The 14,378-nt window shown below is 35.6% G+C and overlaps 1 protein-coding gene across 1 annotated transcript in view; it reads left to right on the plus strand.

The window, feature by feature from the left end:
* GRM7 (glutamate metabotropic receptor 7) overlaps positions 1 to 14,378 on the plus strand; it is a 1,143,247-nt gene that overhangs the window by 32,899 nt on the left and 1,095,970 nt on the right. Inside the window, exon 2 of the transcript XR_014250531.1 lies at positions 6,049 to 6,139. The gene's annotated coding sequence lies outside the window, so the exon portion shown is untranslated. The remainder of the gene's footprint in view (positions 1 to 6,048; positions 6,140 to 14,378) is intronic.

A 14,378-nucleotide genomic window follows, 5' to 3' on the forward strand; every position in this document is an offset into this window, starting at 1 on the left:
CATTCTTATTGCTTAGTCGAAATGAGTAGGACTATCCTCTGCATAGGTTTATCTATCAGAAGTTGCTAAGCTTGTCATCTTGTTGTACTGAGATCTTTACCCCCTTGAAAGAGAGGATGTAATTTGCCACAGGTGCCGTGATATGAAAACTATTCATCAGCAAATATAAATCACCGGTGGTAAAGCAGGATGTGCAAAGTAAGCGACCACATACCACACACTTCTTCCAGTAGTCACATTACACACGGGTATTCCATGCCATGGTCTATGTCTATAAACTAACATGATTATAGAAACCAGTAAGGGACCTACTGAACTTACAGCACATGTATGTAAGTTCAGGTACACATTGACCTTTTATGCAGTCTTATGTCAGACCAATTTTACGTTTAGGTCTGATATTCAACTGATTCTCCTTCATAGGAAAGTTTAATCCTGATGCCTGTTAACCCTTCACTATCTAGTCTGAGCCTCCTAATCCCTGTCTTCCATATTCAACCTTCTTGTTTTCTGGATCAGTCTATGCTATTTATAAAAACATATTGTTACGTATTATCGAAGATCACTGATGATGTAAAACCACACTATATGTGGTAGGAATCTACTCAGGTGTGACAGAAATGTAGAGGATTAAGGTCTACTAAACAGCTTTGAGAAAAAGGTACCATTACCATTTGTATTTTTAAACTGTAGGTGTCATAAGATTCTTACTGATATTTTAAGTAGTTTGGAAAAAACATGTAAAAACAAGGACATATGAAAATAAAATTGAAGCCAAAGAAGAGAAAAAACACATACTGGATAAGAGAAATTCTATTTAATTTTGATGAAGTGTTTTCAAAGTCCTAGGGAGACTTTTTATTCTAACTTCCTATGTTATATGTATCTCCTGTGCTTCTGAGTTAACAAAGAAGAAAAAGAAGATTAGAGGAGAGAACAGAGAGTTGTATTTTCTTTTCTTCTTGAAGTCTGTTTCTTGGGTACATATAAATGCAGCACAATGGCCAAAAGAATCATCACATTTTAAGGGCAAGTGGGTTTTAAAAGAAAATATAAATAGCTTCTTTCCCAAGCTCTATTTCCATCTCATCAATAATAAAGTAGGTTTCTAAAAGGAGACATTTTTTAAAAACTGGAAATTACTATAACATTACATTGGATGCTTTTGTGAATGCATACTGTTATGTTTTGAGACCTCATAATATTTAAAATGTGCCTTTTTCATTATTCTTTGCTTTGAGAGTGTGTAGCTTAAAATAATCATATGGTATTATATAATTAAAAGGATTTCATTTTCATGGTAAAAATGACATTTATTTTGGTGATTTGAGTACTATTATAAGTCAATTAAGATTTTAAGTAGTAACTGTTTAATGTACCACTGCTAGATTAGTCGATTTCCTCACCGTTTGTTTATCTATCCATTCAGCAATCATTTGGTAAATCTATTCCAGGAACCTGATATTTTGCTCAATGCTGGGAATATAATGATAAATTAATATTTTCCCATCTTATAAAAGCTTATGGTTTAGTAAGAAGTGCTTGTTATATTAGGAAAGTGAAGATTTTGTCACTGGTATGTCCTAGGGATTATATACCTGTGCATACTGACACCTTCCTTTGACAGTAGAATCAAGACCCATCCCAGTCTTTCTAAAGTCCTTTCTCCCTGGGTTATTTGGGGTTAATATGATTGTCCTGAGTTTTATGGGCCATGGTAAAGTATATGCAAGTCTCATGCTCATGTACTTTCATTTTTAGCATAAATTTTATTTCAAGCTTGTTCTCAAAACCTAGTTTGTCATCAAGTGTTGAAAGGGAGTTAGCAAAGAAGAAATGATACAGCTGATCTGTCAGTCCTCCACTTTTAATTCCTAGACTTAAAATTTTGTATAGTTTTCTCCAAGATTTTGCTTGGGGTCTTCTGTTACTCCATGTATCTCAAAATAAATTTTGTATTAAAAACTGGAAACTTGGCAGCTCTTCAGAAAGAAAACTTAGTAAAAGTTTGAAAATTATTTTTCAGAAAAAAAAAGTTACAAACAGGCAAAATATAGTTCAACCAACTAAGCTTGAAATGTAAAACACCTTTAGAAATATTTACATGAATGTGCATAGATAAATAAAACTGTAGAATTATTTGAGAGAACAGTAAATATAAACTTAACAGTTTAAGATAAAGTGTTCCAGTTCATGAGATTAATGCATTTGGTTCTTGTACATTGTCCTAGCTCCAATGTGGTGCATTATGGTGGTTTGAAAAAAAATTCAAGTTCTTAATGTTGTTTCAACATCTGCTTTTGAGGAAATGTATACTTTCCTTTCCAGATATAATACATACAAAATATCCCATCTGGGCTGAATGCCAGAGAGGCACCATGCTTAAGTAATAAGCCCAATTATCTTGCTAATAAACAGCAACTAGAAATTGAACTCCTGTTGGCAGATATATGGGATACTTAAACACTAAGTGGGATTAATTAAACTCTAAAAGGAGTTACATTATAAGCAAATATAATAAATCATTATACAAATAATAAGTAGAGCAATTATCTAATTTTCTTCTTTTTCTCATTAATGAAGTTTATGTTTTTGAAATATCATGAGAAAAGGATTTCAGAAATAGTGGAGAGCTTACCTTTAAGGATCTTCTGAGATAGAAATGTCAGATTTCAAACTAATAAAAGATGAATGTGATAATAAATATTTTACTCCTAATGCCAAGGGATAAGAATGTGGTACTCTCGAAGTTGGTATAGGCTTTAGGTAAATATTTGTACTATAATGTGTCAAGCAAAGTTTTTGGGGAGACATACAGGCATACCTCATTTTATTGCACTTCGTTTTATTGTGCTTTGCAGATATTGTTGATTTTACAAACTGAAGGTTTGTGGCAGCCCTACATTGTTAGATGATGGTTAGCATTTTTTTTTTTAGCAACAGAGTATTTTTAATTAACACGGGCATTTTTAAGACATAATGCAATTGCATGTTTAATAAACTACAGTATAGTGTAAACATAACCTTTATATGCACTGGCAAGCAAAAAAAATAAATTGTGTGACTCACTTTATTATGATATTCACTTTACTGTGATGGTCTGAAACCAAACCTGCAATATTCCAAGCTATGCCTGTAGTGGAGGGCAGTTGAAATGGTTCAGGTCAAGCACGTGTAAGAATGAATTTATGATCAATGTCATATATTTACTCAGGAAAGTATTGTTGACCTTCCTACAATTTATTTTCTATTTATTTCAAAGCAAACAATTACTAGAGAAGTGCAAACTTGTCTATATGAAAAAAGTAATAACTACAGCCCATTTCATTTGAGATCATTCTACAATTTTGTCTGAGATTGTTGATTCAAAAGGGAGTCTTAATTTCTAAGTACTAATGGTATATAAAATTTGGGTCTCCACTCTTCTTTCCTCAAAAATATGTAATTAAATGGTGAGGATGAGATAGCTCTTCCCCTACCATTACAAACAAAGGTGCACACAGACAAATAAATATAAAGAATAACAACCGTCAAGCAAGAAGTAGGGTATGACGTATTATGATAAATTTTTGAAAAAAAATTTATTTATTTATTTGGCTGCGCTGGGTCTTAGTTGCAGCATGCGGGATCTTCATTGCAACATGCGGGATGTTTAGTTGTGGCATGCGGGCTCTTAGTTGTGGCACGTGGGATCTAGTTCCCCGACCAGGGATCAAACCCGCGCCCCCTGTATTGGGAGCGTGGAGTCTTAACCACTGGACCACCAGGGAGGTCCCGTGATAAATATTTTTTAAAAGTGATTATCTTAGTCCATTTGGGCTGCTGTAACAAAGTACCACAGTCTGGGTAGCTTATGAAAAAACAAATTTATTTCTCATAGTCCTGGAGGCTGGAAGTCATTGATCAGGTGCTAGTATTGTTGGGTGAGGGCCCTCCTGTGAGTTACAGGCTTATCCTCATTGTATCCTTATATAGCAGGAGGGGCTAGGAAACTTGATGGGGTCTCTTTTATAAGAACACTAATCGCATTCATGAGAGCTTCACCCTTATGACGTAAACATTTCCCAAAGACTCTTCTTTCTAATAGCATCACATTGCGCTTTGGGATTTCAACATATGAATTTAGGTGTAGGTACAAACATTCAGATCATAGCAGTGACCAAGGCTATAAAGGAAATTTCAGGGGAGTATTGTGCTGTATTTAGTCATAGATATCATATTTTGCTTCTGCATTGATGAGTTGACAAAATCTGGAAAATTCTAATAACCTTCGATCTCAAAAGAAGCGTTATTTCCCCCCTTTTTACTATATTGAGTGTGAGGGGTTAGTATGAACTGCTGTTGGGAAGAGAAGTATAAAAATAGATGTAAATAAGAGTATCTGAATATTCCTGATCATGGCTTAAGCTCTTCAGTTAGTCACAGCTTTGGTGGTAATGATGATAGGCAGGGGTGGGGGCAATGGGTTTCCTCTCCCAAGAGCAGAGCTACATTTGATTGGAACATATGTTGTCAGAAGGTATCTAAGTCATTGGAAAAGGTGTCAGAGATTTAGTCTTCCCAAAAAGAATATCCAAGATGCCAAAAAGAGCTCTTAACTCTCCCTTTTCTCTTATCCACCCCACATACAACAGTAGAGCAAACTGGCTGCAAAACCCATCTATCCAATTATAACTCAGAAAAGATAAGTAAGTGCCAGGAAAGTTGTAAATGTAGTAAAGAAAGTTAATCTCAGTTATATCGGAAGAGAGAAAAAAATCTGGACAAAGTTATACACATTAGGCAAGAAGAAATGAAATATCACAGAAACTAAGCAAACATGATGTGGCAGAGGGGTAGGGGAGTGAAAACAATTTACATAGTATGCCAATAATGTATAAAGATTTCAGTCTGGAATAAAACAACACAAGGAACTAAAAAAATATTCTTGTGAGTACAGGTTCCTCAACATGTTGAAAAAAGTTACCATATGACCTAGCAATCCTACCTCCAGGTACATATCCAGAAGAATCCAAATCATGATCTGGAAGAGATATGAGCATATCAGTATTTATGGCAGCATTATTCAGAATAGCCAAGAAGTAGAAAAAACTCAGATGCCCATTAACTGATGAATCGATTAAGCAAATATGGTATATACATACAGTGGAATCTCATACAGCCTTTTAAAAGAAGGAAATTCTGTTACATACTACAGCATGGTGAACCTGAAGGACATTATGCTAAGCACAATAATCCAGTCACCAAAGCACAAATACTGTGTAATTCCACTCATATGCAGTATCTCAAGTAGTCAAAATCAGAGAAACAGAAAGTAGAAAGATGACTGCCAAGGGTTGGGAGCAGTGATGGGGGGATCAGTATTTGGTTGGTATAGAATTACAGGGCTGTAGGATGGAAAAGTTCTAGAGTTCTCTTGCACAATTTTGTGAATATGCTTAACACTACTGAACTGTACACTTAAAATAGTTAACATGGTAACTTTAATGTTATGTATTTTTTACCAGACATACAAAAATTACAACAAGCTCAGTTATTTTCTAATGTGAGTGACAAACAGAAATTATCAAACATCAGGGAACACTGGGAATGCAACAGTCATGAGTTTTTCTAGGGGAAACTAGGGGAAACATTTTCTCCCCCTAGAGGGAGAAACCATCCATAAAGATAACAAATCAAAATGGATCTTAGGGAGTGCAGAACTTGAAGTTTTTGTGTTCAAATGAAACACTAATGATGAACATAAGGTCCATAGAACTATAACAGTAATTATTTGCAGGAATTTATGGTGGCAAATATTAGGTAGAAAGCGTTAGCTCTGTTAAGTAATTTTATTGTGGTGTTTTTTATATATATATATATATATATATATATATATATAATAAAATGTATATGTTATATATACTATGTATAATATATATTTAATGAAAAAAATTTGGGTGTGAAAAATGAGTGAGAACTGGTAATACGAGGAAGTCTTTGTTTTGGGGGCATAGGGATCTCTTTAAGCCAGTATGCCAACACAGGTTTTGTTTGTTTGTTTTTCAGCTGCTGTGGCAAAGATTACCTTATTTTGGGAAAATTACCTCCTGGACACATCATAGAAATGAAGAAGTGACTTGTAAAAGAGAAGTCACAGGTATTTTTTACTGTTTTTGAAATTCTGTATTAAGCCTTACAGTAGTTCATCTAATTTTCACAATAGTCTTACAAGGCAAATATTAATAGTTTTTCCAGTAATTTATGTCATTTTTAATGGAAAATTATACTTTTTTTCCTCAATTCAAGTATTTTTTTAAAGAGACAGCTTATAATGTCTCCCGAAATTTTCCTATAACTTAAAATATGTATGGTTTTACTTTTTACTTTTCAAACTCCATTTTATCTGAATTTCAGAAATTTTATGGCATGGAGAAAGAACTGAGGTATGTGTGTGTGTGTGTGTGTGTGTGTGTGTGTGTACATGCATTTTTTTTTCAAAATTAATAACCAACTGTTCATTTACTATGTATCAAAAAGTTATTCTTCCTTGGTGGTTGGAAAGTTAGCATATGTTTCATAAGATTAAATTATTGTGATAGATAAATACTTATTCTATTCTATTTTTTCTTGTCTTATTGACATTTATGTCTGTGTATCTACACGAACCTAATGCTTACTTATTGTAGCTTTATAGATTTTTTTGTTACTTTCTTGGACATAACCACTTTTTAATATTCTTTACTATTCTTGAATGTGCCTTGTTTAGAAGTGAACATTAAATTAAATTTGCCAAAAAGTCCTCATTGAGAGTTTGATTAAAAGATTATTAAATTCATAAATAAATTTGAGGAGAAATTACATTGCTATGCTATTAAGATCCCTGTTTAGGATTATGCTGTATCTATCAAAAATCACATATTGATTTGAGTATTTTGTGGTTAATTTTAATTCTGTGTATTTTGAAGTTCTACTTACTCTTTCAATCCTATTTTTTCTAGTACATAAATTTTCATTTTTTATTGCTGCTCTATAGAAAAGTTATTGCTGTTGTGAATGTTTTTTCAAGATAGCTAACTTTCTTTATTCTTATCGATACTAATGCATTTTTCAGTTATTTCCATGGACTTAATGGACCTGATATGAAAATATTTACACGTTCTTACCTTATTTATCTATATCTTACTCTTTGGTAGTGCATTTGCTAGACATGTCAGAATAATGTTGAACAAAAATAATAATATGATCTGAGTCTTTCCCAGTACTTTTCATTTAATGTTTTTCTGTTGAAATTGATATAGTCTACTGGTTTTGCATGAATACTTTTAATTACAGTTTTATTCTGTATTTAGTCAAATCAGTAATAAATGCTGAATTTTATAAATTATTTTACTCTTAAAAAAGGTGCCAGGTATTTTTACTCCTCTAATTTATTAGCATGTTGGACTGTATTACTTGATTTCCTAATGTGGGTTCATCCCTGCACTCCTGGAACAAACTCTTCTTTTTCATGGCATATTATTCTTTCATTAGATGTTCATGTTATTCACTGTATTTACATATAATTTTTATTCATACTCCTAGGTTAAATGAATATATTGCTACCTTATATTGTTTCCTTTTAGTGTCATATTTGTCAGGTTGTGATATTATACTTTTCTAAGCCTTAGAGTATAATTTGAGATACTTTTTATCTTTTAATCTTAACCACAATGCACATCATTCATATGTCTCAGATTCTTATGTCACAGATTAGCAGCATGAATTGAAATAAAGCAAAAGACAAAATACAACTATATGCTGTCTGCAAGAGACTCACTTTAGATCTCAGGACATACATAGGTTACAAGTGAAAGAATGGAAAAGGATAATCCATGCACATAGTAACCAAACAAGTAACAAGGATGGCTAAACTCATATCTGACAAAACAGACTTTAAGTCAAAAACTCTTGCAGGAGACAAAGAAGGGCATTATATATTGATAAAAAGGATCAATTTACCAAGAATATATAACACTTATAAATATGTATGTACCAAACATCAGAGGTCCTAAAATACATGAAGCAAATATAGACAGAAGTGAAGGTACAAAAAGTTAGGTCTGCAATTATAGTAGGAAACATCAGTATTTCACTAACGGATAGAAAAATGAGAAAGAAGATCAATAAGGAAATGGAGTATTTGAACATTTTAGACCATTGGACCTAATAGATATATAAGGAATATTCTATCCAGCAAAATCAGAATACACATTTTTTTCACATGTACACAGAACATCCTCCAGGATAGACCATTTGTTAGACCACAAAACAAGTCATAATAAATTTTAAAAGATGGAAATCAAAGTATCTTTTCTATAACAATGTAATGAAATTATTATCAGAAAAAAACTGAAAAATACACAAATATATGGAAATTAAATAGCACACTCATAAGCAGCTATTGGGTCACACAAGAAGGCATGAGCGGGGGAAGGGGAAGCTGGGATGAAGTGAGAGAGTAGCATTGACGTATATACACTACCAAATGTAAAATGGATGGCTAGTGGGAAGCTGCTGCATAGCACAGGGAGATCAACTTGGTGCTTTGTGACGACCTAGAGGGATGGGATAGGGAGGGTGGGAGGGAGGCTCAAGAGGGAGGGGGTATGGGGATATATGTATACATGTAGCTGATTCACTTTGTTGTACAGCAGAAACTAACACAACATTGTAAAGCATTTATACTCCAATAAAGATGTGAAAAAAAAATGTCTTTAGTCAAATGAAGGTAAGAATGCAACATGGGATGCAACAAAATCAGCGTTTAAAGGGAAATTTGTAGTTGTATATGCTTACGTTTAAAAAGAAGTAAGATCTCAAATCAATTAGCTAACTTTCAACCTAAAGAAACTATAAAAAAGAACAAACTAAACCCAAAGCTGGGAGAAAGAAGGAAATAAAATAATAAGCTTAGAGCAGAGATGAATGAAATAGAGAATAGAAGAACAATTGAGAAAATCATTGAAAACAAGAATTAGTTTTTTGAAAAACAAATGACAAAATTGACAAGCTCTGAACTAGACTGACTAGGAAGGAAAAAGACAATACTCCTGTTACTAAAATCAGAAATGAAATTGTGGTATCACTATCAATTTTACAGAGATAAAAAAAATTACAAGATAGTACTATGAATAACTATACACAAAAAACTGGACAATCTAGATGAAATGGAGAAATTTCTAGAAGTATACAGCCTACAAAGATGGACCCATGAAGCAACAGAAAATCTGAATAGATCCCTAACTACTTGTGAGATTTAATTAGTAATCAAAACTGCCTAACAAAGAAAAACCCATGACCAGATGGCTTAACCATTATGTTCTAGCAAACATTTAAAGAATAACTAAGATCCATACTTTTCCAACTCTTCCAAAAATTGAAGAGGGAATACTTTGTAACTCACTCTGTGAGGCCAGCAGTACTCTGATACCAAAGTCAGACAAAGCACTACAAAAATTCTACAGACAAATATCCCTTATCTTTATTAATACAAATATCCTCAGTAAAATAGCAAACAGAATTCAACAGCTCATTAAAAGGACTATACACCATGACCAAGTGGGATTTATTCCTGCAGTGAAAGTATGTGCAATATATGAAAGTCAACCAATGTAACACATCACATTAACAGAATGAAGGAAAAAAATATTCATCTCAATTAATGCAGAAAAAGCATTTGACAACATTCAGCATCATTTCATTATGAAATACTCAGCAAACTAGGAATAGAAAGAAACCATGTCAATATAATAAAAGCCATATGTGAAAATCCCACAGCTTACATCAGTTTTAGTGGTGAAAGACTGAAGGCTTTTCCTCTAAATTCAGGAATAAAACAAAGATACCTATTTCTATTCAAAATTGTACTGGGGGGACTTCTCTGGTGGTGCAGTGGTTAACAATCCGCCTGCCAATGCAGGGGATGCAGGTTCAAGCCCTGGTCCGGGAAGACTCCATATGCTGCAGAGCAACTAAGCCCAGGCTCCACAACTACTGAACCTGTGCTCTAGAGCCCTTGAGCCACAACTACTGAGCCCACATGCCACAACTACTGAAGCCTACGTTCCTAGAACCTATGTTCAGCAACAAGAGAAGCCACTGGAATAAGAAGCACATGCACTGCAACAAAGAGTAGCCCCCACTCGCCACAACTAGAGAAAGCCAGTGCACAGCAACGAAGACCCAACGCAGCCAAAAAAAAAAAAAAATTGTACTGGAAGTCCTAGCCAGAGTAATTAAACATGAAAGAATAGGCATCCAAATTAAAAAGAAAGGAATAAAATTATCTCAGCAGGTGAAATAACCTTATTTATAGAAAACTCTAAAAATTACACACACACACAACTGTTAGAGCTAATAAGTGAATTCAGCAAAACTTCAGGATACAAAATCAACACCCAAAATTTAGTTGTGTTTCTATACACTAACAGTGAATAATCTGAAAACAAAATTTAAAATAAATCTCATTTACAGTAGTATCAAAGATAACAAAATACTTAGGTGTAAACTTAACCATGGAGATGAAAGATTTGTATGCTGAAAATTAGAAAATATTGCTGGAAGAAATTAAAGGAGACACAAATAAATGGAAAGACATCTTATGTTTATTGGCTGGAATAATTATTATTAAAATGTCAATATGACCCAAAAGCAATCCCTACAAAACCTCAGCATTTTTTTTTTTGCAGAAATTAATAGAAGAGTTCATCCTATAATTCAGATGGAATCTTAAGGGATCCTGAATAGCAAAAAGAAACTTGAAAAAGAACAAAATTGGGGTCTTTCTGATTTCAAAACTTATTACACAACTACAGTAATCAAAACAATATGAGAGTGGTATATAGACAGAAATATAGGCCAATGGAATGTAATATAGATCCTAGGAATAAATCCTTGCATATATGGTTGAATGATTTTTAACTAGAGTGTCAAGACCTTTCATTGGGGAAAAGACAGTTTTTTTCAAGAAATGATGTTGGGAAAGCTGGATATCTACATGCAAAAGAATGAAGTTGCCCTGTTACCAGATACCATGTACACAAATATAATGCAAAATGGATCAAAGACCTCAATGTAAGAGTTAAAACTATACAATGCTGAGAAGAAAACATAGGGGAAAAGCCTCTTGATGTTGAATTTTGCAATGATTTCTTACATATGACACTGAAAGTGCTGGTAAGAAAAGGAAAAAAAAAATACATGAATTGAACTACATCAAAATTAACATCTTCTGTGTACCAAAGGATACAGCCAATGGAGTGAAAAGGTGACCTATCAAAAGGGAGAAAATATTTGCAAAACATATATTTGATAAAGGGTTAATATTTAGAATATATTTTTAGAGACTTCTGTAACTCAACAACAGAAAATTAAATAATCCAATTTATAAATGGACAAAGGATTTAACTATTTAAATCCTTTTGGAAGGAGACCTACAAGATAGTGGAGGAGTAAGACCTGGAGATTAACTTCCTCGGCACAAATACATCAAAAATACATCTGCATGTGGAACAATTCCTACTGAACACCTACTGAACGCTGGCAGAAGACCTCAGACTTCCTAAAAGGCAAGAAAATCCCCACCTACCTGGGTAGGGGAAAAGAAAAAAGAAAAAACAGAGACAAAAGAATAGGGATGGGACCTGCACTTCTGGGAGACAGCTGTGAAGGAGGAAAAGTTTCCACACATTAGGAAGCCCCTTCACTGGCAGGGACGGGGTGTGGGCAGGGGGGAAGCTTCAGAGCCACGGAGGAGAGCGCAGCAATAGAGGTGCAGAGGGCAAAGCGGAGAGATTCCTGCACAGAGGATCAGTGCCGACCAGTACTCACCACCCTGAGATGCTTCTCTGCTCACCTGCTGGGGTGTGTGGGGTTGGGAGCTGAGGCCCAGGCTTTGGAGGTCAGACCCCAGGGAGAGGACTGGGGTTGGCTGTGTGAAGACAACTGAGGGTTAGGGCACCACAGCTAGCCAGGAGGGAGTCGGGAAAACTCTGGACCTGCCGAAGAGGCAAGAGACCATTGTTTTGGGGTGCGTGAGGAGAGGCTTTTCCTCCTCCGTGTGCCCACAGAAGGCAGAGCACAGCCTAAGTGAGCTCCAGAGACAGGCGCGAGCCACGGCTATCAGCTCAGACCCCAGAGACAGGCATAAAACCCTAACACTGCTGCTGCTGCCACCAAGAATCTTGTGTGCAAGTGCAGGTCACTACACACACGCCCCTGGGAACCTGTGCAGCACACCAATGCAAGGGTTCCAAGATTCAGAGACAACTTTTCTGGGAGAACAGACAGTGCCCCTGAGATTGTTGCAATATCACACTGGCCTCTGCCACCGCAGGCTCGCCCCACATTCCAGTTATGACTACCATACCCTTCCCTCTCCCCAGCCTGTGTGAGCAAGAGAGCACTAATCAGCCGCTGCTTTAACCCTTCCTGTCTGGGTGAGGAACAGAAATGCCTGAGGGCAGCCTACATGCAGAGGTGGGTCCAAAACCAAAGCCAAACACCAGGAGCTGTGTGAACAAAGAAGAGAAAGGGAGATTTCTCCGTGCAGCCTCAGAAGCAGCAGATTAAATCCTCACAATCAACTTGATGAACTCTGCATCTGTGGAATACCTGAATAGACAACGAATGTTCCCAAAATTGAGGTGGTGGACTTTGGGAGCAACTGTAGACTAGGGGTTTGCTTTTGCGTCTGATTTGTTTCCAGTTTTTATGTTTATCTTAGTTTAGTTTTTAGTGCTTGTTATCATTGGTGGATTTGTTTATTGGTTTGGTTGCTGTCTTCTTTTTTTTCTGTTTTTTATTTTTTATTTTTTAAATTTTATTATTTAAAAATTTTTTAAATTTTAAAAATATTTTTCCTTTTTTCTCTTTTTGTGAGTGTGTATGTGTATATTTCTTTGTGTGATTTTGTCTGTTTAGGTTTGCTTTTACCATTTGCTTTGGGGTTCTATCTGTTCATTTTTTTTCCTTTTTTTTCTTCCTTTTATTCCGAGCCGTGTGGCTGGCAGGGTCTTAGTGCTCTGGCCAGGTGTCAGGCCTGAGCCTCCGAGGTGGGAAAGCCAAGTCCAAGACATTGGACCACCATAGACCTCCCGGCCGCACATAATATCAATTGGTGAGAACTCTCCCAGAGATCTCCATCTCAACACTAAGACCCAGCTCCACCCAATGGCCAGCAAGCTACAGTGCTGGATGCCCCATGCCAAACAGGTAGCAAGACAGGAATACAATCCCACCCATTAACAGAGAGGCTGCCTAAAGTCATACTGACTTCACAAACACTCCAAAACACACCACCAGATGTGGCCCTGCACACCAGAAGGACAATATCTAGCCCCACACACGACAACACAAGCACCAGTCCCCTCCACCAGGAAGCCTACACAAGCCACTGAACCAACTTCACCCACCGGGAGCAGATACCAAAAACAATGGGAGCTGCGAACCTGCAGCCTGTGAAAAGGAGACCACAAAGGCAGTAAGTTAAACAAAATGAGAAGACAGAGAAATATGCAGCAGATGAAGGAGCAAGGTAAAAATTCACTAGACCAAACAGATGAAGAGGAAATAGGCAGTCTATCTGAAAATGAATTCAGAGTAATGATAGTAAAGATGATCCAAAATCTTGGAACTAGAATGGAGAAAGTACAAGAAATGTTTAACATGGACTTAGAAGAACTAAAGAGCAAACAAAGAATGATGAACAACGAAATAAATGAAATTAAAAATTCTCTAGAAAAAATCAATAGCAGATTAACTGAGGCAGAAAAACAGATAAGTGACCTGAAAGATAAAGAGCAGAGCAGAATAAAGAGAAAAGAATGAAAAGAAGTGAGGACAGTCTCAGAGACCCCTGGGACAACACTAAACGCACAACATTTGAATTATAAGGGTCCCAGAAGAGGAAGAGAAAAAGAAAGGGTCTGAGAAAATATTTGAAGAGATTATAGTTGAAAACTTCCCTAACATGGCAAAGGAAGTAGTCAATCAAGACCAGGAAGCACAGAGAGGCCAATACAGGATAAACCCAAGAGAGACACGCCAAGACACATATTAATCAAACTATCAAAAATTAAATACAAAGAAAAAATATTAAGAGCAGCAACAGAAAAGCAACAGATAACATACAACGGAATCCGCATAAGATTAACAGCTGATCTTTCAGCAAAAAGTCTGCAAGCCAGAAGAGGGTCGCAGGACATATTTAAAGGGATGAAAGGGAAAAACCTACAACCAAGATTACTCTACCCAGCAAGGATCTCATTCAGATTCGTCAGAGAAATTAAAACCTTTACAGACAAGCAAAAGCTAAGAGAATTCAGCACCACCAAACCAACTCTACAACAAATGCTAAA

The sequence above is a fragment of the Balaenoptera physalus genome (assembly GCF_965194825.1).
Source record: "Balaenoptera physalus genome assembly, chromosome: 11".
Lineage (NCBI taxonomy): Eukaryota > Metazoa > Chordata > Mammalia > Artiodactyla > Balaenopteridae > Balaenoptera > Balaenoptera physalus.